At 37.8% G+C, this 27,784-nt stretch overlaps 1 long non-coding RNA gene across 3 annotated transcripts; it reads right to left on the reverse strand.

The window, feature by feature from the left end:
- Positions 1 to 18: 18 nt before the first annotated feature.
- LOC104882518 (uncharacterized) lies at positions 19 to 27,581 on the reverse strand. Of its 3 annotated transcripts, XR_009464865.1 has the most exons (5): positions 27,360 to 27,581; positions 27,122 to 27,255; positions 26,857 to 26,906; positions 26,163 to 26,238; positions 19 to 374 (listed from the first exon to the last, which is right to left on the reverse strand). It is a non-coding gene; the product is annotated as an uncharacterized LOC104882518 (long non-coding RNA). The 3 variants fall into 3 exon arrangements; XR_009464864.1 differs by lacking the exon at positions 26,163 to 26,238 and having other exon boundaries at positions 27,360 to 27,575; XR_788245.3 differs by lacking the exons at positions 26,163 to 26,238; positions 26,857 to 26,906 and having other exon boundaries at positions 27,360 to 27,565.
- Between the last annotated feature and the right edge of the window lie 203 nt (positions 27,582 to 27,784).

The raw sequence follows: 27,784 nt of genomic DNA on the forward strand, positions 1-27,784 counted from the left end.
TTGGCAGATTTTAACATCTTGGAATAACCAGTTTGAATAGGATATTAATAGGGAGAATTATCCTTTACACATGCATACCATACAAATACATGAGATTCTTATAAAAATATATTACATGTTCTATTAAGTTAAATTATTTCGTCAAGTTGCCATATGTATATCCTACCACCCTCTATACTGTATATCGAACACAGCTACAAGATGTGAACAGAGACAGATGAAAATCAAACTGGCTAAAGACTTTCCTCTTACCCAAAAGAAAAAACCAAAAAGGAACTCAAGTTTTGAAGAAGACTTTTTAAACCAAGGAAGTAAAAAACCCTGGGCTCCAATATGCAACATTACTCCTTTCTCCATATTTAGTGAAACTTCAGCTGAAATGTGAGGGAGAATGAAATACATAATTCAATGACAGAAAAATGTGCGGGAGAATGAATCAGCAGCTGATGGTTCAAGGAAATATTTATTTATAAATAACATATATCTAGATGAATATGATAATTCAATGCACAGTAAGACACGTATTAAGGGTACTGTGAGACGCAACATCAAAAGTTCAAGATCCTCATACCCATATAGATGCAACTAGTTATTGAAAGAGGGTTGATGTCCCCGGCTTGCCAAGGCAAAACAACTGTTTAAGGTCAAGCAACAAAGTAGGTATAATGTTCAAATTAGCTTGGCATGTCCTCCTGCACAGCCTTCCACCCCCCTATGTTTGTTGAGTTCAACCCATATCCAAGCAACTAGTAAAAGCAGGTCTAATCCCTAAATGCCTACCTACCAACACATTGCTGGAAGAACAATTTTGATATAATCACCAAGATTTCAATCAGGATTAACTGAGTTAGTTTGAATGCCTGAAAAAAATATTGACAGTCCAACAGACCATATACCAAGGCACCTAAACATTGATGCTATATGGTTCTATAGAAGTTTTGTTGAACCATATAAAGGAACAAAGAATGGAGGCAACACAGTAGTTCATTCCTATCATACCATTTATACCAAGATAATATGTTTCTTCAGATCTTACTATGTACTGATGAAAATTATCAACACAAATGGGTTTTTGTTAGGTACCAATCAAGGGAACCAAATGAGAGGGGCAAAATATTTTTCAATATGAAAGTAAAGCAAGATAAGGTTTAAGCTCTTACCTTACAATAAATAGAGATAATATGTTTGTTTAAGGTTTCACTAAACAGTATATCAAGGCAACCAAACATCGAGACAGCATGTTTGTTTGAGATCATATACAGACCATAATCCAGGGCAACCAAATACTGGGAAGCACTTTGCTAAACTTCCAGCATATTAAGTATGAAGGCATACCAAATACCAAGATAGATGGTTGATTTCAAGTCCCACAGATGTTCCATCGAGGCAACATTTTGCTAAAGAATAGCAAGTAGTGGGGCAACAGGTTTGAGCTTTTACCAGTACATATATCTAGGCAGCATGTTGTTTAATATCCTACACACAAAAAGATGCTGAAGCAACAAAATATTGAAACAAAAATTTTGTTTGAGGCCCTAATACACTTTATATTAAGGCAATAGCATTTGTTAAGGTTAAGAAGACCACAAGGTAACCAACACTCAAGGAACCACCAAGGTATCAGGGCAACATGGAGGCTTAAGGTCCTACTAGACCATTTGCTGAGGCAACCAGGTGTTAAAGCAACAAGTTCAATTTAATTTCTTATTGAATCAAGGGAAAGAAGTATCAAGAGATTTTTTTATTGAGGTTACCGGACCATATGACACGGCAAATTAAATATCAAGGCTTGAGTCTATCTATGAAGGTAACATGTTTTCCAAAGGTTCAAACAAGTAATTCAATGTCCTACAAAACCACATATATAGTAACACATTTGTTTACTGAGTTTAAAAGAGTTCAAACAAGCAATTCAATGAGTTTAGAAGAGTTGTTTGACTTTAGTTTAGTTTAGAAGTAGTTTAGAATAGTTCTTTGAGTTTAGTTTAGAAGTATTTTACCATAGTTCTTTTAGTTTAGTTTAGAAGTGTTCTTTGAGTTTAGTTTTAGTTTAGAAAGTATTTTAGGATAGTTATTTGACTTTAATTTAGTTTAAAAAGTAGTTTAGGATAGTTTAGTAAACTTTATGTCACGGACTTAGTCTTTTCCTAAGCTCGTGCGGCACTTAGACAAGCCAAGACCCTTGATCTTGCTAAGTCAGCCTTACTCTCAATGCTTAGCTTGCTAGGCTAAGACGCTCACAACTCGGAAGTTTTAGAAGGCGTAGTAGGCAACTCTTAAAGAAATGAAGCTTTATTGCTTTCGAAGGAAGCTTTACAATGCTTGGAAGCTCACTTGCTTGGTTAGAAAGTGATTTGGGTGGTGCCTTGGCCAAATGAGGGTCTCACCTATTTATAGGCACCAATGGAATTCTCTGGAACTTTGGAGGATTCCTTACAAATCAAGAATATTTTAGAATACCCTACATAATTCTATGTACAAGAATATACAAGAGATTCCTAGAATTCTCTCTAGAAAGTCTTAGACTCCTCTTATGCCTTCCACCATAGTGTAGAGATGTATGGACATCTCTAGGCATCTTTAAACTTTCCACACTCTTCCCACCAATGGCTTAGTGTAGATGGCTCCATGAGTCTCCAGAAGCTTCATGGGCTTTATATAAGCCCATGGGGAGGGTCATTTGAAGCATCCTGTGACACTCTCCCCCACTTGTGCCGTCGATGTCCTCGTTGTTGCCTATTTCTGAAACCTCTCGATGTGTTTCTAGAACCTTCTTAAGGCATCCACGTGTTCCCAGCTTACCTGCCTCTTAGGTAGTCCTTTCCATCGGACTAGATACTCTATCACAGGAGGGACCCCTTCCTGGGCTCTATCACAGGATGTTTCAAATGACCCTCCCCATGGGCTTATAGAGAGCCCAGGAAGCTTATGGAGACTCTTAGAGCCATCTACACTAAGCCATTAGTGGGAAGAGTATGGAAGGTTCTAGAGATGTCTAGAAAAGTCCACACATTTCTACACTATGGTGGAAGGCATGAGAGAAGTTCAGGGCTTTCTAGAGAATTATAGAGATTTCTTGTATATTCTTGTACATAAGGTTGCACATAGATTAGTGTAGGGAGTTCTAGAATATTCTTGATTTGTAAGGAACCCTCCAAGGTTCCAGATAGTTCCATTGGTGCCTATAAATAGGTGAGACCCTCATTTGACCAAGGCACCACCCAAATCACTCCCTAACCAAGTAAGTGAGTTCCTAAAGCACTTGTAAAGGCTTCCTTGAGTAATAAAAGCTTCCATTCCTTAAGAATTGCCTACTACGCCTTCTTAAGATTTCGAGTCATGAGCATCTTAGTCTAGCAAGCTAAGCATAGGGAGTAAGGCTGACTTAGCAAGATCAAACGTCTTGACTTGTCTAAGTGTCGCACAAGCTTAGAAAACGACTAAGTCCGTGACAAGTGGCATCAGAGTGCGGCTATGAAGCAAGCATAGTAAATGAAGCATGTCGGGCTCTAACGTGGAGGAGACTAGCGAGCAAACCCGTGGGAAGAAGACTGAGCCTACTGCACGGGGCAGGGGCAAGAAGGATAAATCTCGTGATGTCGTTGCCAACATGGAGGCAAGGGTAACCAAGGTGGAGCTAGCCATGGCAGACACTCAGGAGGGGTTGGACTTGATCGAGCAAGGCATGGAGAAGGGCTTAAAGGATCTAAGGGAGCAGATCCAAGACCTTCGTGAGAGGGTGTTAGTCTCACAGGTTTAACCAGTGTCTCACGAGGAGTTTGTGTCCTTCCAAGGAAAGGTCTTGAGCAAGCTTGCTAGCATGGAGTCAAGGATAGAGGCCCTGGCCACTCGAATGGAGTCCCGAGACCAGGAGGTTAGGCAAGAGTTGGCCATCTACAAGGCTGCTGTGTCGGCACGGGTCATGGCCACACGGAGGCATCTAAGGTGGAGCCACATGGGTTTAGTGGCAAGCGGGATGCTAAGGAGTTGGATAACTTCTTATGGCATATGGAGCGATACTTCGAGGCTATCGCATTGACTGATGAGACGACTAAGGTAAGAACCGCAACCCTCTACCTTACTGACACAGCTACTCTATGGTGGCGTCGGAGGTTTGCCGATATGGAGAAAGGCATTTGCACCATAGAGACATGGGAGGACTTCAAGAGGGAGATTAAGAAGCAGTTCTACCCCGAGGACATGGCTTACATGGCTAGGAAAAACATGAGGCGTCTCAAACACATAGGCTCGATATGCAACTATGTTAAGGAATTCTCTTCACTCATGCTTGAGATTCCTAACGTGACTGAGGAGGAGTTGCTATTCAACTTCATGGATAACCTGCAAGGGTGGGCCGAGCAGGAATTAAGGCGCCGAGGCGTTCAAGACTTAGCCACTGCTATGACAGTATCAGAGTCTAACGGATTACAAGAGAGGAGACTCATCCAAGGTTGAGTCTTTGGAGGATAGCCACGCCACGGGTGGAGGAGACGAGGTCTCAAGGGACCACAATGCTCCTAGAATGGGATCCGACAAGACACCTAACATCCGAGAAGGGGTAAGGCGGAAAGGAAGGAGTTTACACCTAAAATCAAATGCTTCCTATGTGACAGTCCACATTGGGCACGGGATTGTCCAAAGAGGAAGACGCTCAATGCCATGATCGAGGAAAAGGAACAAGAAGACGAAGCACATATGGGCTCGATGCAGCTACTAGGTGCCATCCAATTCAACCCAAAGCTTGGTACGCCTAAGACCTCCTTACTATCAGGGGTGCAAGTAAAGGAGGCAAAAGGGGAGCGAGTTGAGGTAGCCCGCACACACATGGATGAGGTCACTAAGGGAAAGGTGAACTCGATGGGTAAGAGTAAGCAGCACTCTAAGCATCGAAAGTGCATGGTTCTGCATCCATCTGAGGCCTCACAGGAGAAGGAGGTGAAGAATATCTTGGCTGAACAGGTCACTAGGAGACAAGGGGTCCCTCTTGTGATAGAGTATCTAGTCCAATGGAAAAAACTACCTAAAAGGCAGGCAAACTGGGAACATGTGGATGCCTTGAGAAGGTTCTGGAAACACATTGAAAGGTTTCAAAAAGAGGCAACGACGAGGACGTCGACGGCATAGGTGGGGGAGAGTGTCACAGGATGCTTCAAATGACCCTCCCCATGGGCTTATAGAGAACCTAGGAAGCTTCTAGAATCTAGGAAGCTTCTGGAGACTCCTAGAGCCATCTACACTAAGTCATTAGTGGGAAGAGTATGAAAGGTTCTAGAGATGTCTAGAAAAGTCCACACATCTCTACACTATGGTGGAAGGCATGAGAGGAGTCCAGGGCTTTCTAGATAATTCTAGAGATTTCTTGTATATTCCTGTACATAAGGTTGTACATAGATTAGTGTAGGAAGTTCTAGAATATTCTTGATTTGTAAGGAACCCTTCAAGGTTCCAAAGAGTTTCATTGGTGCCTATAAATAGGTGAGACTCTCATTTGGCCAAGGCACCACCCAAATCACTTCCTAACCAAGCAAGTGAGTTCCTAAAGTACTTGTAAAGGCTTCCTTGAGTAATAAAAACTTCCATTCTTTAAGAATTGCCTACTACACCTTCTTAATCTTTCGAGTCGTGAGCATCTTAGCCTAGCAAGCTAAGCATCGGGAGTAAAGCTGACTTAGCAAGATCAAGCGTCTTAACTTGTCTAAGTGTCACACGAGCTTAGGAAACGACTAAGTCCGTGACATTAAGGATCCTTGGTGTAGGTTAGTATGTTTTGAGTGTAGGTTAGTGTGTTTTGAGCGTAGGTCAGAGAGTGTGGTGATGGATAGCAAGGTTAATGGGTGTAGAATAGGAGGTGAGCATAGTGAGCAAGAAATAGTACGTTGGGAAAGTTGAGAAGAATCTAGAAGAGGTAGGACAGCATGTGACTGGAGGGTTATCTTGCAAGAGAGAAAAATGGCAAAAATGGACAAATCAAGGAAGTCTCTAAAATTCCTAAGCTTTAGTGCACATTTGAGTGGAGGTAATTAGGGAACTTTGGGTGGATTTTTGGTTGCTTGGAGAAGAGGATAAGAGAGGGGTATAAAAAGGGAATTTTTAGCTAGAGGGCTTTAAGATTTTTTTTTTCTTGCTTTTCTTTTTTTCTTTTGGGGGGGATGATGGTCTTTAGCTTCTTCTTCTTCACTTGTTTAAGTTAATTATCATGCTCTAATTGTTAGATTTAACATCATCTTGCTACAGGTCTTTTACATGTTTTGTTCTATACCCCCGGTCTTGTTTGGTGAATTTAGATTATTAAATGGCTTCATCAATTAAGATTCATATTTTTCCTTGATTGCACACATTTTAAATTTCACTTCAGGCTTTTGAATCACTTAAATTTTGATCCCTTGAACATGAGTTTTATTTTTTTGTTTAGGCACCCTTTACATAAGCCCTATTTTGTACATTTGAAATGTTTATTTGATTTTGAATGTGCTATAGGTGTAATCTTACCTTGGTTGTATTTTTTCTATGACATATGCATGTTGGTTGATGTATGTGATTTTTTATGAGACTTTATCAAACCTTTTTTTAGGTTAAATAATTTTATTTTTTTTAACCCCCGTTGCATGCCCTGATCTGACGTTATTGTGATTCTTTGTAAACTATTATTAATTGAGGAACTGTTTATTGTTTTGGCCAATTGGGTTGTTTTGTAGAAATTTAGTAGATACGCTCTATTTTTTTTTTTTTCATGTCAAAATTCGATCTCTAACTATTAATTTATGATTTATTTTGTAAACTCCCATGTTCTAGTGATTTGTAGATTTTGTTGTACAGTGGTTGTTTTGTTATTTTCTCTAGTATTTTTTAGGATGCAATTAAATTATTTAACCTATTGGACTTTGATGTACATATGTTGAGGATGCTACCTATTTTTCATTAGGGTGAAATAATGATTTTTTATATTTGTTTTGGATTTATTTTGAAAGTTCCCTTGTTTTGTCTTGTTTTAACTTAATGTATGCATATTTAGATTGCACGTCTTATCTTGGACCGTGTCTCAACTAACATGTGCATTTGGCATTTTATTCGATTGATCCTATATGCATGTATATGTGAGATAAATGTGGCGTTTGATTTGTCGATCAATGGACATCCTTTCTTTATATATGCTTGTATGCTTATTAGCACATTGAGATATTTGATATGATGGTCACTTTGATGCATGTCTTACTTAGAGAGATTTGATATGTTGTTATGCTCATTGCTTATTCTATTTGTCTTAGCATGTTGATCTTACCTTTGATATCTTGTTTATTCATTGCTTATCCATATTACCTTTATATATAGGTTGTGTTTATCTTCTCATGATTATTCTCCTTGTTATATATTTACAATGCTTACCATTGCATGTCAATTATTCTTGTTATATATTCATCTTGTTTATCCTTTCCTCACTTAGATTTGAGTATAGATATGTATGACTTACCTATGCTTTGCATGACTAATTGTTGTATGGCTATCCTCACTGTTGCATGATTGTTTGTTGGATGTCTATGTGGGATACACACATATCCCTTTATTTCCAACTCACTAGTCTCGATCAATCTTTCATCCCTTGATCTCGTATTTGATATGAGACTTGTTGCTTTGTGTTTGCCTTTCGACCGAGCCAATGATTCGGAGTAAAGTCTAGCGATGGGCTATACCTATGTTTGGGAGCTTTCTGGAGGAGATCGTCATGGTGATGTTGATTGGAGTCCGATCATCGAAGACATTATAGCCTAGAGCTAGATTTTAGGATACTTGTGTGGCTAGTTTGCTTCTTTTTTTTCGTTTTTAGTTTCATAGGTTCATCGGATGCACTCACATTGCTCATTGAACACTTTAGATTGCCTTTAAGTGTTGAGAGTTGTGAGAAAGCCTTACCATATTAGGAAACCCTCAGGATGCAAGGTAGTGAATATATAGAGGTGATAACCACCTTGTATGGAAGTGTCTCGTCTCTTTATAGGCGTGCAGGAGGTTGTGCGTACCGTCAGATGGTATGATGGCTTCTGTCAGGGACCCTTTAAAGTCTACTCTTTCCCTTTTAGAGCCACCTTGACCATGTAAGTTGAGCCTTAAACACCCTATTATTAGGATTCCCTTCCTACACGTGGGTGCATCTGGGAGCCTCCAAGGTCGCTTTAGTCACAACATGGATCCAATACTCCCTTTTTTGGTCTCTAGTTGAGAGTGCTCAAAGATTAATGCAAGTTTGAATATCAATTGAACCACCTTTTTGCCATATTGCATTGAATTTTTCCATTCACTCGTTGAGTCTAGTGTACTTTCTTCCTAGGGCTTTAAGAAGTCTTTCTTTCTTGAGTTGGCACATTCTTTTAGTTGATTGTCATTGTGCTTGACGTTTTGGTATATGTTCATCGATCATGCTCACCTTTTTACATATTTCACCTATCATGGGCTCGATACCTCTTTCGTTGACCGATTTGCTTGATTTTATTTTCAACTTGATATTTTCATTATAAAATGGTGAAAGGCATGTTCTTCACATTCATACCCTTTTTGAAAGATTTGTCTTTATCACCTTATCATTTTCCTTCACAGAGTTTGAGTTGGAAGTAGAGTCAAGGGATACCTATTTAGAAATGGAGTATTGATCCTATGATGGCATCAATTTTCACACCTCTTTCATTTTTTGGATTATTGATAGAAATTCTTTAATCGCATTTGTAATCATCTCACAATGGACACTTTTATGACTTTAAAGTTTCTATGATATATCCAATTTTAGATTTCCATCACAGAACCATATATTTTATGATGTGATGTATTTTTTACTTGAGGCATCTCTTCACTTGCACATTATAGTCTTGAGACTTGATGTGGGGAGTTTTAGACTGTGACCCATCTTCTTATGATCAAAATAGTACCTTACCCGCTCCCACACTTAGACTTTATCACTCAACCATTCTGAGCTTTACATAGTATCACCCTTGACACCATTACACAACCTTTCCATCCCCTGTTGTTCTAGTTTTGCACATTCCTTCTCTGATTCAATCGGGTAGTGTTTGAGGAGATTGGGCTTGAGATGAGTTTTGCGTGATGAGTGGTGGCTTATGATGTGAGGATTGGTTGATTGTCTGATGGGATTATCACTTATTCTGCTATTAGTATAGAGGTTGGTCTAGCATGATGAGAGTTAGCATGTGATGAGCAGTTTTGCTTGAAGAGATCGCCCTTGACATTATTACGGAGTATTTGGAGTAGGGCTTGATACATGATTTTGGAGAGTTGACAATGATTATATTAGATGGACATTGATCATTTGAGGGTTTGAGAGCATGATGTTTGAGATTGTGGTCACAAGATGGGTGGCCTTCATTTCGGTTAGCTTACACCCTATCACTTTTATTGACATCTAGACCGTTGCTAATCCTTTAAGCCTCACATAAGTATCACAGTTTTTTATTTCTTATAGCCTTGATCACCTTTTACACCAGGATAGGGGCCCTCTAGTTTATATATGTTTTATTAAGGAGTTTCCTGAGTCATGGACTCATTTAGTGCACTGTCTTCACTATTTTGTTGTCATCTTGTCATCAAGTTTCATCATACTTCATTATTTGTGTCCTTCATTCCATCTTGTTGACTTTCATACCTAAATACACTCTCTATTCAAAGTATTCCCGAGGTAATTTGTTGTGTCGTTCATAGTAGGGATCTCACTCTGTTCTTGATTCACCTCTCATGAGCCTTTACTTTTCATCATTTTTTTCATATTCCTTTTTCCTTTTTCCATTTCATACAACCTTTCATAAATTTTCTTTTCTTTTATTTCACACAACCATGACGCATATGAGGTCCAATAAACTCACATGTTAGCATCCATAAATTTTCAAGACATAATTTTATTTACTCCAAACATGCTCCATAATTTCCAACAACTAACACAAAAAAATTTTCTTTACAATAATCACCACAAACATTAGGAAAAAAAAAATCATAAATACTTCCTATATCATAAAAAACATAGTCTAAACCCTAATCATATAACAATTTTTCTTCCATTAAATCATCACAAATATTAAAAAAAATCATAAATAATTTCATAAATCACAAAAGAAAAGTAACCCTAACAATTTTTTTTTTTTATCAGAAACGAAGAAGCTTATATTAATAAAAGAACAAATACAAGAGAGAAAAAAAAGACAAAAGAAAAAGAAAAAAACCAAGGAAAGGATGAGAGGTCCTTCCTACACAAATACCAAGGAAAAACACCAACAATAGAACTCTAAAAACAAAAGAAACCCCATCAATCTTCAAACTCTTGAAATGCAAGCCCCAATCCAATTGAGTTGTAGAATGCTTAGAGGAACTCCTCTAAAAGCTTCAGTACAAGAAGCCCATAGAGAAGAATAAAACCGGATCAAATCCCAAACCATCTCTTCCGTTCTCCCTTTATCCTCAAAGATCCTATTGTTTCTTTCTTGCCACACCATCCAAATCAAAGTAAGGCAAGCAATTTGCCAAAGTGTCTTGCCTCTTAATGAGTTCTCCAAGCCTTTAAAAGAAATAACCAACATGTCCTCAAGGCTCCTTGGAGGGACCCAAATCACACCTACTAGATTGAACAACCTGTGCCAAAGTCCAATGGTAACGGGACAATGAAGAAAAAGGTGGTCAATCGACTCTCCATTTCCTTTGCAAAGAATGCACCATTGAGGATAGAGGGCTTTGTAGGGTCTTCTCAATTGCAACTTGTCATTAGTGTTTACCTTCCCATGTGCTACTAACCAAGTGAGGGCCTTAACCTTTGAAGGGACTTTTGAGCTCCATAAAAACTTGGCCGGAAGGAACATTAAAGGATTTGGAACTTTTGACAAGGCAAAGAAAAAAAATTTCACTGAAAACGAGCCTGACGAAGACAAAGACCACGCTCTTGAATCTGATGAAGAAGGGGAAAGAAGCACAGAATTAAGGGAAGACATTAATCTCTGAAGGAGATCAATTTCTGAATACGTTAGATTGCGGCGAAAGTTAAAATTCCAAGACAATGGTAAGGAATTGCCAAGGACATTTGAGACAGTGAGGTTTTTCACAAAAATAACTCTGTAGAGATCAGCAAATTGAGAACACAAAGTTTGGTTTCCCCACCAAAAATCTTCCCAAAACCGAATTCTCTCCCCATTGCTCACCACTAGGCGGACAAAAAGGGAGAACTCCTGGAAAACTTGAGCAATAGCCTTCCAAGGACATCTGTGAGACCATCTAACCACCATGTTGGCGTCCCATCCATTAGGATGTGTCCCATATATACTCGCAATAACCTTATGCCAAAGACCGCTCGTTTTTCTAGGGAACCTCCAAAGCCATTTCCCCAAGAGGGCACTATTTCTCATAGAAGTCTTCCCAAAGCCCAAACCTCCCATCTCCTTTGGTCTATTAACAACCTCTCATCTGATTAGGTGATCTTTCTTCCCTTCCCTGGCCCCAGACCAAAGAAAATCCCTTTGCATCTTCTCAATCTTTGAAGCTATATATACAGGGATTTTAAAGAGGGTGAGGAAGTAGCTAGGGATGTGAAACAGACAAGACTGAATTAAAGTAATCCTCCCTCCCAAAGACAAATAGGCCTTTTTCCACCCATCCAGCCTCCTCGAAATTCTCTCAACCACTGGATCCCAAAAGCCTATTGTCTTTGGGTTCCCTCCCAAAGGAAGGCCTAAATAAGACAAATGCCACTTTGACACTCTACACTCCAAAACCAAAGCCAAACTAGACAACACCTCCTACCTAGTGTTAATACCTGCAATGGTGCTTTTTTCTAAGTTGATTTTTAAACCAAATACTTGCCCAAAAACCAAAAGGATAATCTTAAGGTTTTAAAGAAGGTCTAAAGAGGCTTTAGAGAAAAATATGGTATCATCAGCAAACTGTAACAAGGACACTTTAGTCCTATCCCTCCCCACAAGGAAACCCTCAGTTATCCCAGTTTCCTCAGCTCTAATCATCAACCTACTTAGAACATCTGCTACTAGAGTAAAAAGGAAAGGAGAAAGAGGATCTCCCTGTCTCAAACCTCTAGAGACCTTGACCCAACCCTTTGCATTCCCATTAACTAGGATAGCAAAACTAGAAGAAGATAAACAGCCCCTCATCCAAGATCTCCATTTCTGGCTGAACCCCTTCCTTTGAAGCACATGATCTAAAAAGCCCCAATCCACATGATCATAGGCCTTCTCAAAATCAATTTTGAAGACTACCCCTTCCTCCCCTGACCTTCTTTTCTCATCCACCACTTCATTGGCTATCAATACAGCATCCAATATTTGTCTCCCTTCCACAAAGGCTCCTTCAGAGCCAAAGATTGTTTCATGTAGAACTTTGCGTAAACGCCCTGATAAGACCTTAGCAATTATCTTATATAAACTTGTAACCAAACTAATAGGTTTATAATATGAGATTTTAAAAGTTTGGCTTTTCTTAGGCACCATAGCAATGAATGTCGCATTTGTACTTTGATTTATTACCCCTTTAGTGTGGAACTCAAAAAACACCCTCATAAGATCCTCTTTTATCCCAACACTCTTGATAAACTGCTATAGTAAAGCCATCAGGGTCAGGGGCCTTTTCCTTATTCAATTGGAAAACTGTCATTCGAACCTCCTCTTCAGAAAACGGTCTATCCAACCAAATTGCACTCTCTTCAAAAATAGGGGTCCAATCAATCCCTTCAATCTTCCAAGAGTCACCTTCGGGTTTGGAATAGAGATTCCCAAAGAAATTTACAATCTCCTCAGAAATAATCTCAATGTTATTTAAAGTCTCCCCCATCTCAGAAATCAGAGACTTTATGAACTTCCTGCTTCTTCTTCCAGTGGCCACTCTATGAAAAAACTTAGAGTTGCAATCCCCTTCTTTAATCCACTTAACCCTAGATTTTTGTCTCCATTGTACCTCTTCCTTCAATAACAAATCCTCTAACCCCTTCCTTCTTAAGGTCCTTTCCGAAACCAGATCAAGATTTAAATTCCCTTCTTGTTCAATTCGATCAATTCTGCCTAAGTCCGTAAGAATATGCTTTTTCCTCTCTCTTAAATCTCCAAAGACCACTATATTCCACTCTTTCAACTTTGATTTAATAAACTTTAGTTTCCTCATAAACTTGTGACCTTCCCAACCTTCAACCGTACACTCTTGCCACCAATCTCTAAACTTCTCTTTAAACTCAGGATGGAGCAACCACATATTCTCAAACTTAAAAGGAGTCGACCCCCATTTTAAAGGATTAGTTTCCAAACAAATTGAGCTATGGTCAGAGGTCCATCTAGGAAGGGTCTCTTGAATACTTTGAGAGAAAAAAGAATCCCACTCAGAAGAGAACAAAAACCTATCTAACCTCTTGCAAATAGGATCGACTTGCATGTTTGACCATGTAAAAGCCGCATTCCTAAGAGGGGGATCCAACAAACCACTTTCCCTTATAAACTCGTCAAAACACCTCATGTTGACTGTTAACCTAGAGTCACCCATTTTCTCAGATATCCTCCTGATCACATTAAAATCCCCTCCTACGCACCACCTTGGGAAAGTCAGACCATGCAGGTCTTGAAGCTCCATCCAAAAGTCCTTCCTCCACACTGCCTTATTCGGGCCATACACTGAGGTTAGCCAAAAAAACCCTTCCTCATCAGAGTTCAATTTTACAGTAATAGAGAAAGATCCTAACACCTTCTCTGAACACTTGAACTTAATTGAATCCCACAAGATCACAATCCCTCCCGACGCCCCACAAGCAGGAAGAGCAACCCAATCCAGACTTTTACCTTTCCTAACACTACTCACAGACCTCCTATCCCAAATTTCACGCTTTGTTTCCTGAAGCATCACCACATCTGGGTTTTGAGTACTTAAAAACCGTCTCACAGTCCTTCTTTTCTTCCTAGATCCTAAACCTCTTGTATTCCAACTTAAGATCTTCATGAAAATAAAAACAACCCGACACAACCCACACCCAGAACTAATCCTCTCCTCGAGTTCCAGAGTCATTTTTCTTCTTTCTTCTGGAATAAACCTTGTTTGCAGAGAGAGCACTCTTGTTCTCTCCTTCCACACCTTTTCCATTATCCCTGACAATTCTAACCCTCAAACTCTCCAAAACCGACTGAAACCTTGACCATCTTCCAAAGCGTAAGCCCCTCAACCTGAAAACCTTCCAATAGGAGGGTGGAAGGTTTTTGCACTAGGAACGAAGCCTCACCTGAGACACCACGCACCTCAGGGTTACTGAGAGTTTCCCTCAGGAGAGGCCGGTCTTTAAATTTTCGGTTAGAGGTTTCTAGGGGAACCACCACACCTTCCGAACAGGATGCACCACCACGATGGTTGTTATTCACCACAGGAGAGATAAAAACGGAACCACGCTGAACAGCGTACCTTGACTCCAACGGAATCGAAGAAAAAGAGTGACAACGAGAAGGATGAACCAAAGAAACAGAGGTTTCGAGAATAAAATTTGGCTCAAAAGCCCCAAACAGAGGAAGATCTCGCTCAGATACAGCTGAGAAAGGAGTACGCACCTCATTGATCAATTTGCATTGCAGAATCCCCTCTTCTCCCTCCGTCTCGCCGGTAGAAACTTTGGATGTTTCAAAACCGGTGGAGAAATCGCTATTTCTGGAGTGAGATTTGCCCCGAGAAGTGTCTCGATTTGTCTCCAGTGAGCCACCTCCTTCTAAGTTTCGCTTTGGGGTAGAAGATGCCTCCTCAAATCTCGGCGGCCCACTTCTTGCTCTGCGCCTTACGGAGACTGAAGATCCTTTCGGCTTTGACGACACTTGAAGAAGACCTTTCGGCATTTTATTCTTTGCAGTGAGCCCTAGTCTTAGGAGCTTTGAAGACGAAGATGCATCTGGGCCGCCATTAGAGGATCCTTTATGGGCTGGACCCGCTAGGGGCCCAAAATCTTTCGCCCCCAATTGGGCCCAATCAGAACGGGCTTCAAAGGCGTCTGGTGTTGGCCCGATGTTGCTTCCCGCCGTTGGGCCCAACATCCACCTTCCCTTTCCTTTCTCCCCCTTAGCTGATTTTGAATCTGAAGAACGAAAATGGGAACGATGACGAGGCATCCAACTATGGCACTCAATGGTCCTATCAATAGCTCGTAGCCCCTCAACGTTTTGTGGCTTCTGCAAGACACAACCCCCGGCTGACCTCAACTCATCCTTGCTGCGATTCGACTCAGGCCTAATAGAGTCTTCTCCGTCATCTTCTCCGGTGACTGTAACTGCAACCATGTATGTCCAATCTCCATCTTCTACCTCTAATAGTGTTGGAAGCACGACATTTGGAAGCATCTCCACCCACAATGTTACCTTCGTCAAATCAACAAACTTCAAAGATTTCCTCGCCACCTTCGTTACCCTCCTCCACTGCTGCAAAATGTGTCTCAACTGCACCTCATCCCACAGGTGGAAAGGGAGACCTCTTAGTTCCAACCACCCCCGTCTAAATTTTCCATTAACGACTGAGTTCTCTTTTGGCGACCATCTCCTTAGAGCAATAACCTCTCCTCTCACTGTGAAACTCCCTTGATCTTGAATCCACTAAGCTTTCCATGCAGATTCCACAAAAAAACACCCTTTGTAAGCAGAAATGGGTGTTACAAACACCATTCCTTTCATCCCCACCCTTCTCGCTATAGCTTTTCCAACCTCACACCAGTCTCGTATTTTTCCTTTGCTTTCACAAACCACAGCTCTTGCCCATTTTCCAACTGGCATCTCTGCACCATTCCTAGTTCCTTTCTCTGCAACCACATCAGCATAGGACCTCTCACCTCTGTACATTCCTTTGCTCTCTTGAGGCTTTTTTTGCTTCTCCTTCGAATCTCTTTCAGCTTGAACAAAGAACTCTTGGACTGAAACAATCACCTTCCTAAGATTTTCCCACCCACAGCCATTAACACCTCTTGGAACAACTAAGACCAAAGGTTTTCTCTTTGCAACGTATTCCGTGATTTTCATATATCTCCATCTGCTATTAAAACATATCTCCATCAGATGAGTCCTAGTCTTGCCCCTCATTTTTCGAATGAAACCCCTAGAAGCCTCCAAATCCATAGCTTTCTCTAACTGCTCCACTAACCAAACCGTCTCCTCCTCTCCAAAACCTAAAGAAACCACAAAACCTCGACTTCTCTCTGTTATTGAAATCCACGTTCCTCCATTGCAATCTTCAGACTTCACCTGGAAAACCTTTCTCTCCACTACAACCGACTGATTTCGAATCATCTTTTTAAAGTAACTCTAAAAATAATCATTCGGATTTACAAACCTAAGTGAGTAATCATCCAAAAACTTGTCCTAAACACGCCTGACCTCGAACTAACAATGGGCTTAACCTGGGATCGCTTCTAGGCAGACTGCTACTCCTAAAATAAATTAAAAACTCAAAACAAACCCAATTTTCTTTCCCTTGGCTCTAATATCATGTACACCCAAGATTACCACACACGGAACTCCGTTGGGCTCTAAACCCGATTGCCGCTTCTAGGCAGACTGCTACTCCTAAAATAAATTAAAAACTCAAAACAAACCCAATTTTCTTTCCCTTGGCTTTGATAGCATGTACACCCAGGATTACCACACACGCCTCCCTCTGCTGGGCTCTAAACCCGATTGCCCATACAAACCATAAAGGGGTAGCTAACATGTAACAAGTGCCTATTAGAGCATAAGAGCATGTGCAAGTACCTATTAGAGTCCTAGGCAACCCATGTAACAGGTATTGTTGTCATTAGATTCCTAGTGCCCCACTTCACTCCAATGACCTCTAAGTCATGGGTGAGAGTTCCCACTAGTGTCACGCCTGAACCACTTCAAGTCGAGGGCTCTTATACCATTTATCACACAGAATGAAGTAATATGTAATGAAAGAAAAATTATGCAAAAAACTTAAACCAAATCAAGAGAAATTGGAAATAAATAGCAAAATAACTTGAAATCAAAAGATATGGAAGAAGAAAGGGAAAACTTGAACTCGAAGGCTTATATCTAGAAACTCTTAAGAGAAGGAAGAATACTACATTTGAGCTTAAGGTGAGGGATGAGAGGTAAGGAATGAGAGATGAGAGGTGAGGAATGAGAGATGAGAGGTGAAAGGTTCCTTAAATTTAAAATCTTAAATAGTACAAAGCAATCAATGGATCTTTGTTTTTTTTTTTTTTTGCTTCTGGCATGAATAGTGAACAGGAAAATTGACTTTTTACAATAGCATTTTTGACTTTTGCAATAAAATCCTGCTTTCGGTGGATTACTGTGCTGCTTTTGACTTGAATCTTAACCGTAGCATCACATACTAGGGACAAACTTACTTTCGGTGCAGACTTGACTTAAAATTGTTGATGGAGAATCTTGGGCTGACAACATGCTTATTGCATTCTTAATTTAAGACCTGTTTTCAGTGAAATGACAACTTAAGAGGAATGAAATTCAAGAGTAAATTTCATAATCCTTCCTGTGTTCTTCCAATAATTTTGTTTATTCTGTGATTATCTTGAAAAGGAAATGATAAAACTTTTCATTGTAGAAAATCTAATGATAATCATCCACTGTAATTAGGCATCCCCAATTTTTAGGGAATGCTTCAAAATCCTTATTGATAACTCCGATTCTCCATAATCTTTATTTGATTCTGAATCGGCTCTATGCATAAGTCTGAATCGTCAACCCTGAAGAATAAAAGGGTTAGCCATTCAAGTGCTTTACTGATGATTATGACTTTTGAAAACCTCTTACCCATTTTAAAACCTTGTTGGAGTTCGAATGCTAGCTTCCTTCCAAACCTCAGTGTATGGTTCGAACCTGAGCAAACGATGTGATAAACCAATCTGTAATCCATAAGTAACTCTGGAGTAAGGGTCGGGTTCTCTTTATTGAATTGAATGGTTATTGGTTGATAATACTACAAATTCAAATAGACCTTACTTAAAATATAGTTTTTGTTGTAGTTGCAATATAATTGCTTTAGGCCTTGTTGGTAGCTGAGAGGATCATTCATGAGTCGGTAGAATCGAATTCAACTTCTTTAATGAGTGTCATCTCTAGAACAGATAATCCTGAGATAGCTGACAGATGGTGATGAAAATCCTGGAGATATGTAGAGATGAATATTTGTTTTTGTATTACTGTATTTCTTCATTTTTATTGGATTAAAAGACAAATATCTTATTTAAGAGATTAACATCTATTTCTTATGAAAATACATACTTAATTTTAAATTATTCCACTCTTGCTCACTCAAATTTTCTTCATCCACCAGTGGGGTGGATTGCATATTCTCACCATTTTCCAGTGGGAAAAAAAAGGTTTGTTTCTTGAGAAGGGCAATTTTATTTAATTTATTCTCCAAATCCTTGCATTTTTCCTGCAAATCACATAGACTCTTGGAGATACCAAGATCCTATGTGGGAAGAGTTAGTATTACTAGGAGATGTATTCATGGGCAAATACTTCTCCACAGAAGGTATAAAATTTGAACTTGCTCCTTTAACCCAATTAAAGGATGGGGATTGCTTATGGGCTTGAAGCCTTGAACTTGTTGAATTTTAAATTCAGTTGTTGGAGCTTACAACATCAAAAAAATCAATGTACAAGGGCATGAATTTATTTGAAAGGATTGCAAGAGATTTCTTAGATTCTTGTGATTTCTTTAAGGACTTAGAAGTTTGGTTATCAGTCATGATCTCGTGAATCCTGCAAAAATTAACGAGTTAGGAAATCAAGGACATAATTATTTTTTCCTTTGATATACTCAATTTGAAAATCAAAATTACTTAAAATAGTTTGTCATTTTACAAAAATATGCTTAGAAACTATATTTTTAACATCTTTTTACAAAACCAATTTTGTTGATTTGCAATCAACTCTTAACAAGAATTCATGATTTAAAAAATCATCTTGAAATTTCGAAATGCATAAAACAATGCTTAAAATTTCTTAAACGCAAAGTTTAACAATTTATATCTGAAGCATCAGTTTCAACAATCTTAAAAGCTTCAGGGTTGGCTAAGGCTAGGCATGACAAAGTCTTAACTCTAAACTTGATAGTCTTGACACATAATTATGTGTCAAAATTCCTTAAGGATATAAGTCAGTTGTATGCCCTATTAAGACAAAGACTCGAGAAAAACCGTATTCCATGGAATGAGGAACACACCAAGATTGTCAAGACTGTTAAGTCTAGGGTTAAACCTTTGTCATGTTTAGCCTTAACCAACCCTGAAGCCTTTAAGATTATTGAAACTGATACTTTAGGTAAAGATTATGATGTGATCCTTAACTAAAAAGATGGTAACTAGGAAAGATAGGTTAGATTTGCTTCAAGAACCTGGAATAAAACTCAAGTCAACTAGAGTACTATCAAAAAAGAAATTTTAAGCATTGTTTTATGCATTTCAAAATTTCAAGATGATCTTTGAAATAAAAAAATTTTGTTAAAATTTTTTTGCAAATCAAGAAAATCGGTTTTGCAAAAAGATATTAAAAATATAGCTTCTAAGCATATTTTTACAAGATGATAAGCTATTCTAGGTAATTTTTACTTTCAAATTGAGCATATCAAACGAGAAAAAAAATGTCCTTGCTTTCCTAACTCGTGAATTTTTGCAAGATACACAAAATCATGACCCCCAAAAAAGATAACCAAACTTCTAGGTCCCTAAAGAAATCACAAGAATTTAAGAAATCCCTTATAGTCCTTTCAAATAAATTCATGTCATTCTACATTGATCCTTCTGATGTTGTAGGCTTCAACCACTCAATTCAAGATTTAACAACTTCGGGGCTTCAAGCCCATAGGTAATCTTCATCCATAATCGGGATAAAGGAGCAAGTTCAGATTTTATACCTTCTATGGATGAGTCTTTCCCCACGAATATATCTCCTGGTGGTAATACTAACTCTTCCCACATAGGATTTTGATATCTCAATAGTCTATATGATTTGCAAGAAAAATGCAAGGATTTAGAGAATAAATTAAATAAAATTGTGCTTCTCAAGAAACAAGCCCCTTTTTCCCCCACTGGAAAAAAGTGAGAATATGTCTTTTAATCCAAGAAAAAACAAGAGATACGACAATAAGAAAACAAATATTCATCTTTACATATCTCCAGGATCTTCATCCTCATCTATTAGTTATCCCTAGGTTATTTATTCCAAGGATGACGCTTATTAAGGAAGTTGAATTCAATGATTCAAAGTTCTACCGATTTATGAATGATCCTTTCAGCTATCAGCAACGCCTAAAGCAGTTATACTGCAATAGGAACTATATTTTAAGTAGGATCTGTTTGGATTTGCAATATTATCGACCAATAACCATTCAATTCAATTACGATAACCTAACCCTCACTTTAGAGTTACTTCTGGATTATGGACTGATTTATTAGATCGTTTGCTCAGGTCTAGACGAGACACTGAGGTTTGGAAGGAAGCTGACATTCGAACTCCAACAAGGGGTTTTAAGATGGGTAAGAGGTTTTTGGAAGCCATAATCATCAATAAAGCACCTGAATGGATAAGCAATGGGAGTCTTTTATCTGCCCAACATTATGTCTCATTCCATTTCCAAAATGAAAAGCGTTGTTCTTTAGGGTTGACCATTCAAACTTATGCGCAGAGTCGATTAAAAATCAAATAAGATTGTGGAAAGCCAGATTTATCAATAAGGATTTTGAAGAATTCCTTAAAATTTGGGGATACCTAATTGCAACGGATGATTATCATTAGATTTTCTGTAACAAAAAAGTTTAATCCTTTTGTTGGCACCTTAAATCTAAGTGACGGAAGCAATACCAATTTTTTTTAAAATTGATCTTTTAGGGTTAAAGTACTAACCTTTAGGTTTGGATGTTCCCAAACCTCAAAATCCAAGTGTTGAAGACGACCTTGAAGTTGTTAGAAGTCTAGTAAACCCATGATGACTCAACATTGTTCTTGCCACACTTCCGATGAGGAAGAAAGGATGGTGGAGGCTATGGCTCTCTTTCTTTCTAGATGGTGGAAAAAAAAGTTATAGAAACTCTAACCCTTAGGGTAATTTTACAGGGTTCCTAATTGGGCTTAAGTGACTTGAGCCCACATGATCTTGGGTCACTTAATCTAACCCAAAATGGATCCTAATTGATTAATTAACCCAATAGGGTCTAATAGTTAATCAATTAGCCCAATTCAGAGACCTTATTCACTTACTCTTGTGCAATCTTATACAATTTCCAAAACTCCCTTATACACAGAAGCGAACTTATAGTCAATTCGACCATCATAATCCATGCCAACAAGGTATATGAGCTCGGATCAGGGACCATTGGGACCGATAGAAGTACTGGCTCCCTCATAATCCAATTTTGAAGTTGATTCAACATCCTACTACAGAGAATCAACTAAACTCCAATATCCTAAGTAAATAACAACGAGACATTACGTGTTCGGGTCCATGACTTGCTATACATTGTGTTCAATCTCCCCATGAACTAGTGCTCATAGTCTAACAAGGTGAAAGCTATCAGCCTTTCAATACCTCTGTTATCCTTGAGTTACAGATCCTACTATTGTGTATTCAACTGACATGTCTTAGCTCTCAAAGAGCTTATGTCAAGTCCCACTTAAGAAACTACTATGGTCATAGTTTCCATGAACACACCTCTTTCGGATCATCCAAGATGACACATTGTCTCAATCCCATGAGATATCATGGTGTTTTTATCGAGAATACCTATTGCTATCGACTTCCACAATAGTGACTCAATCCATAAGGAATGCATGATCAGCTTACAATCCCACCTGTAAGTCAAAGTCACTACTAACTTTAGCACAAATTCAATATTCCCTCAAGGTTGAGAGACAATACAATGAAGCAGCTTGGTGAGGTCATAACTACTTGACAGCCTTCAGTCATAACTCACTGTAGGTCCTATCTAATGTGTAACCATACACACTAGTGCACTCACCATAGGAAAACCATCCTGAGAACCAAGACCAACCATCTGTCCAATTAGAAGGTGGTGCACTACAACCTTTAATGGGTTGCCTTGACCCATGAACTAATTGTGAACAAGTCATCTATTTGTAAAGAACACGTAACTTAGATCTTCTGTGCAACTTCTAATGCACCTAAATCACATACAATACAAAAGATACAAACAAGAATGCTCATAATGTATAATACATGGAATAAGGATAAATAAAAGTGAAACTAGAACAATATTAAATAAATAACGAATTCCAAATTTATTACATCATGTTATACTTTTAAGGGCTCTATCTTAACACCTCTTCCTTTCAAGACAATCACAGAAGAGACAAAATTATTGGAAGAACAAAAAGAATCGTGAAATTTACTCTTGAATTTCATTCCTCTTAAGTTATCACTTCACCAAAAACGGGTCTTAAGTTAAGATTGCAATAAGTATGTTGTCAGCCTAAAATTCTCCATCAACGACTTTAAGTCAAGTCTGCACTGAAAGTAAGTTTGACCCCGCACGTGATACTAGAGTCAAGATTCCAGTCAAAAGCAGCAAAATAATCCAACAAAAGCAAGATTCTGCTGCAAAAGTCAAAAGTGCTACAATAAAAAGTTAATTTTATTGTTCACTATTCATTATCACAAGTGGTTACTATTCATGCCAGAAGTCAAAAAGTCAACAGTGATCCATTGATTGCTTCATACTGTTTAAGATTCTTTATTTGCCTATTAAAGGAACCTCTCACCTCTCACCTTTCACCTTTCATCTTTCACTTCTCACCTCTCATTTTTCAACTCTTATATTTCATATTTCACGAGTGGTTACTATTCATGCCAGAAGTTAAAAGGTCAACAACGATCCATTGATTGCTTTGTACTGTTTAAGATTCTCTGTTTGCCTATTTAAGGAACCTTTCACCTCTCACCTTTCACCTTTCACCTTTCACCTTACACCTCTCATCTCTCGTTCTTCACCTCTTATTGTTCATCTTCACCTTAAGCTTAGATGTAGTCCTCTTCCTTCTCTCGAGAATTTCTAAATGTAAGCCTTCAAGTTCAAGCTTTCCCTCTCTTCTTCCATTTCTTTTCCCTCTATTGTAAGTTATCTCTCCTTAAGATGTATGTTTTAAAGTTTATGGAATATATACAAGTTTCAAATTTTAAGTTCTTTTGTTTTAAATTTCTTTATGATTTAATACCTTGTTATTTATTTCCAATTTCTCTTAATTTGTTTTAAGTTTTTGCATAATTTATCATTTCATTGCATATTATCTTATCCTACGTGGTAGATGGTATCAGAGCCCCCGACCTAAAGTGGTTCAAGCGTGACATCAATGAGAACTCTCACCCATGACCTAGAGGTCATTGGAGTGAAGTGGGGCTCTCCACCCATTGGTGATGGCAATACTTGTTATATGGGTTGCCTAAGACTGATAGATAGGTCACATGCTCTTGACATATGTTAGCCACCCTTTTATGGTTATATGGGCAATAGGGTTCAGAGTCTAACAAAATGAAGTGTGTGTTGTAATCCTGGGTGTACATGGTATCAAAGTCACGAGAAAGGAAATTGGGTTTGTTTTGAGTTTTTAATCTATCTTAGGAGTAGCGGTCTACCTAGAGGCAATCCCAAGTTGAGCCCGTTGTTAACCGAGGTCAAGGGTGTTTAGGGTAAGTTTTTGGGTGATTACTTACTTAAGTTTGTAAATCCGCAAATAGACTCTAGATTAAGATCTTAAGATGAGTTCGATTTTTAAATTCATGTCTAGGAAATCCATAGATCCCCAAGAAATTGTAGTAAACAATGAAAAGATGAATCGTCCTAAGACCCAAAGTGAATTAGATGATTGGATATTATCCAAGGTATCTAATCAAGAAATTTACAACAAAGGAACTTTTAAGTTTTTCTTAGATTACACCATTAAGACACTTGAACCAACCATAAGCTTAGAACAAAATGATCAAGTGATAAGACTCTTAGATAGTAAATCCATTCAAGAAACACAAAAAAGACTACAACTTCATACATTTTGATATGATTCAGGTAGCAGTCAAGTTTTTAACAAGAATAGGTTTAAACACCTCAATTGTCATGTGTTTAGGGGATAATAGACAATAAATTATTGAGACTCTATTATTGGAGCAGTTCAAGTAGGGTTAAATGATGGTCCTATTTACTTCCAATGTTTCCCTAACTTCACCATAAGATTAAGAGATGTCGACATCCTAGATTTGGTTGTCCTCCATGTTAAGACCCATGGATTTAAGTTCAATGAAAGAAACAATCCAGTTTCCATCATCACAAGATTTGCTTATAAAAGTATGACCACCGAAGTAGGATCTGAAACATTGTGCACCAGCCCTAAGGGAGAAACTATTCTCTTCTAGTCAGATTCAGTTCATAAGCCTAACTTCATCATCCCTAAGAGAATCATGTGGAATGATGTTGAGTTTCCAAAATCATAGCATTTCGCCAATGTTGTGCCAGCCATAGAACAAAGAACATAAAATATTGAACAAATAGTTCAATATCCAGATGAATGAGGAAATTTGGTTTTTTCCAACTCATTCAGACATTCTAGAAGCACTAGAATTTCATAATATGAACCTTCCAGAGCATCATGCTCATCTATCCGAATAAGAACCACGAGGATAGAAGAAGGATCCACTTTAGCAAATCCTAAGAACATTAAGTTGATTGGTGTCAAGAGTGTCACCAACCTAGCAAGACCCTTCTATACAGAAGAAAAAGAGTCTACCCAAGAATAACCGAATATGTCTCTGACATATTCTCAAATGATTAATACGATAAGTCAAGAATTTGAGATTAACAAAGAACTCTTAAGACAAAACTCTTATTTAGAAAAAAATAAGGAAAAAAAGATTGGTTCTTTAGCAAGGTCTGAAAGGTATTAAGAACAATTTATCAACAAGAATTTTACACATACTTAAAAAAACATGAAAAACATGTCAGGTATTGGCTCTGGTTTGAACTCTTTAAACAAGAGGAATATCCATACTATCCTAGTAAATCTATTAACAACACATCCACAAACACTAAACAATGGAAAACTAGTGACAACACTGTCATAGAGTCCATTCATCCCTTAGAAGTTAAGATAGACAAGAATGTTAATGAAACAATAATAAAAGCTTCACCCTTTAAGACTAAGACATAAGATAAAGGGTTGCTAGTGTAATAGATGTAAATAAAATCATGAAACAAAATAACTATACTAACATCTCTTTTAAAACTTTAGGAGATCAACTTAATAGAGTTGAGGAAATCGTAGAAGCCTAAGAACGCAGTAAGACAACTTTTGTTAATAAAGAGAACAAGCATTTATTTAAGCCATTTGAATTTTCTAAAAAATTCCAAGAAAATCTATTTGTTGATCAAGATTTAATAAAAATGATAAGCGAAAAAGTAAAAGAAAGCTTAATTGTCTCAGAAGAACCATTTATGAATGGAACATAGATGGTACGACCGAGCATAATATACTCACAAAACTTCAAGAAATGACTATGGTCAACACAACCTACAAGTTAAACAATAGACTGTCAAATCATGTTTGTTGCTCAAACACTCATTGTTGGGTTTACAGGTCAATTAAAAGGACGGTGGGATAATTATCTCATGCAAGAAGATATGAATGCTATATTAAAAGCTAAAAAGATAAATGAAGAAAATGAAATAGCTAAGGATGAGGAAACAGAATATACAGAGGATGCAGTTGCCACTCTAATTTTTTCTACCACTCTAATTTTTTCTAACTCTAAACACTTCATAAGAGATCCATCTAAGATTAAAGATAAGACTACAAATCTATTAGCCAACCTTAAGTGTCCAAAACTTCAAGATTTTAGGTGGCATAAAAACATGTTTCTGACTAAAGTTATGTTAATATCACTTGCATTTAGTCCTTTTGGAAAGGAAAATTCATTTCAAGATTATCTAAGCTTTTCTCATAAAATATTAGGATTAAGATAAGAGAATAATTTAATGGACAAATTCCCTATAATAAGCTAACATATGAAGAAATCATAAGTTTTATAACCACATAATGAACAAGCTTGTATAATGACTTTAAAGTTAAGCAACAAATGAAATCTGAATAAAACATCTACAAGAACGAAATGGGATCATGTACCTCTTACTAGCAATGCACTTTGCTTCAAGTACTAAATCTTTTGAATTTTTTTCTACATGTCCCTCTAGCTCTTATACTACAATATCAGAATCAACCATTAGATCCATATCTTAGACTCTATCCAAAGCTGGCTGAGACAAAGGGTCTGCTATCTACAAAAGACTATTTTAGAAAAAAACAAGTATAACAGTAAAGAATTACCCTGAAACTGAGAGAGACCAAAGGAAGAGGATGACATAAGTTTTGGTAAAGAAGTGCAAGAAAAAAAAAATGGATCAGAAAAGACAGAATCTAAACATCAGCCTGAAAGATGTATGAAAACAGAACTGTGAAACAATATTTCTTGCATACCTAATAAACAAAAGAGTAAAGAATCTTTGAATAGAAACAAAAACAAATACCAAAAGAAAATGGTCTGGTCATTGATTGAAAAAGAGAAATGCCATCAACTTGACAATCAAGGACAATGAAGTAACATGTATCAAGGAAGCAACAACAACATAGAAACCACTATGCAATCCAAACTGGTCAATTGGATATAACCTAACAAAAAACACGGCAGCCCCGAACACTGTTTACTCTTAAGTAGTCCGGAACCTTTTTAGAGTACCTAACTAGTATGACATCACAAAATCAAACTTTTCAGGTATAGTAAGCTTTCAAGAAGAATAATCGGTGTTATATCTACTTTTACCTTACAAACCCCCCATGAAGTCAGGACGATCCCTCACATCCATGGAAGCTCTATAACAAAAACATAGATCAATCAAAGAATATGGATACTATCATTATATAATAACAAAAAAGGGGGAAATTGTAACAAATAAGTTTATGTGAAGACAAAGTTCATATGTAGAGTGCTTGTCACCGTGATTTTAGGAAGTGTTTTTAGTCTTCTTCTTTTTTTTTTCACACTTAAAAATACCACATTGCAGATGCGCACAGAAAAGATTTACAACCTGTTCTTCAAATGACGCAACCCGCGGTTGAATCCGAAGAACGGTATAACGTGCCATTTCTTTTTTCCGTCTCCCGAACTAACCTCCCATGTTCTTGGGCGATTATACGCAGAGGTCGCGCAAATCACATAAATCTATGCTCCAATAGAAAACAAAGGAATGAAAATTAATTTGTGAATCGAAACAATTTAACAAACCCTAGGAGGAGATTATGAAGAAAAAATGGTGAGAAATTAACTTCTTGGCTTCTGTAATAATGGATGAGAGAATGAGCTTGTTCCGGCCGATCGATCCTCTATGATCGAATGTATTCAGCAGCATTTGTAGGTATTGGCCGTCTCCTGAGAGAAACCTAGCTCACCGACCGACTCTGGATGGAGGCCGGATTTGGGCCTCTGCTTCCTCCAACGGTCTAATCTCCCAGAAGGAATAAATTATTAACAATGCCATCGCTTAATTCTCATTTGAAATTTTGAAAATTACAGCTGTGACCTTTTCTTCCTCCATAAAATTTTAAAATATATATATTTGTACATTTTGGGTGTCTTCTAGGTATCTTATAAAAAATAACGTTATGGTATGTTTGATTCTTTAAAATATAAAAAATAAAAAGTTACTGTAAGAAAAATCATTTTTTACATATTTTGCAAAATAGTAATACTA

The sequence above is a fragment of the Vitis vinifera genome, chromosome 18 (assembly GCF_030704535.1).
Source record: "Vitis vinifera cultivar Pinot Noir 40024 chromosome 18, ASM3070453v1".
In the NCBI taxonomy this organism is placed as follows: Eukaryota; Viridiplantae; Streptophyta; class Magnoliopsida; order Vitales; family Vitaceae; genus Vitis; species Vitis vinifera.